We start from the raw sequence: 1,276 nt of genomic DNA, 5'->3' as shown, positions 1-1,276 counted from the left end.
TGGTAATAAGGGTACCGGAAAAGAAAGCCTTACCAAATAATTATTTCCATATTTAATTATAAAGATGTGCTAAATTATATTCTGAAAACGATTTTAATATTATACATTCTGATAAATAAAATATAGATTTATGAACTAAAACCAACCTATTTTTTAGACAATCCTGTTATAATTCATCTTTTATTTTTATTTTTTTCCTGGAATACAAATCCACATCTGTTGCAAACATTGTCTTTTCTATGAAACATTGCAGGTGATGAAAAACTGAAATTGGATCAATTCTATCATCAGTCTGGCAAAATGCTACATGCTAAAAACAAACGGTACGGATCGTGCTTCCGGAAGAGACCGTGACAGTAAYGCTGCTCCAAGTTACTCTTTATTCAACAAGGCTGCATTTACATTACAAAGAAGACAAATTCATTTCAAATTTGAGAAAACAAAAACATGATTCTCTTCAACCCCTGGGTAAAAAAACAAAAAAAAAAAACAAAAAAAAAACCTTTTTGTTTCATTGTTGTCTGTAAGAAAATCACCCTGGAAAAGAAAAAGAAAACAAATTATCCTACCTGCAGGGCTAATATTTCCTCATCAACATTACAAGCATATAAATACAGTTTATATTTATTGCACAACCACAGTTTTATTAGATTTTTTTTTTTGTTTTGGCTCATTTAATGACCCTGGAAAAGAAAAAGAAAACAAATTATCCTACCTGCAGGGCTAATATTTCCCCATCAACATTACAAGCATATAAATACAGTTTATATTTATTGCACAACCACAGTTTTATTAGATTTTTTTTTTTGTTTTGGCTCATTTAATGATGCATTTTACCTTAAGTTTTTTTATTATTATTTTTTTTTTCTGATTTTGAACTTATTGATTTAACATTTTAGACCTTGTGCAGCTCTGGGGGTGGTTTTAAATGTGCTATAAAACCTTTTTGAGTTAACGCCAACCCAGAAGGCATTTCTTTCATGTTTTGCAGGAAGTGTAATTTATTGTTTGGCCAAGCGGTGAGCTCTAACTGCACCTGAAAGGACAAATATGACACTTTATTCTGGGTTTTAAAGGTTTGCTCTCACGTTGTGTATTTGTTCATCACTCTGCTTTTTCACTTTCTGTATTCCAGCTAGTCTTCAAGCAGGGGGTTATTTCTTATTTACGGTTTCTGCATTTTTCATGCTTCTTGTTTTCATTATCTCCACCTCCGTAATGCACGTCTTTCTCTCATCTCCTCTGATTTTGTGCCCAGTCTCTCCACGTGCTGTAA

The sequence above is a fragment of the Austrofundulus limnaeus genome, unplaced genomic scaffold (assembly GCF_001266775.1).
Source record: "Austrofundulus limnaeus strain Quisiro unplaced genomic scaffold, Austrofundulus_limnaeus-1.0 Scaffold21, whole genome shotgun sequence".
Lineage (NCBI taxonomy): Eukaryota > Metazoa > Chordata > Actinopteri > Cyprinodontiformes > Rivulidae > Austrofundulus > Austrofundulus limnaeus.
The sequence above is the reverse complement of the archived record's forward strand: the minus strand, read 5'-3'. Positions refer to the sequence as shown.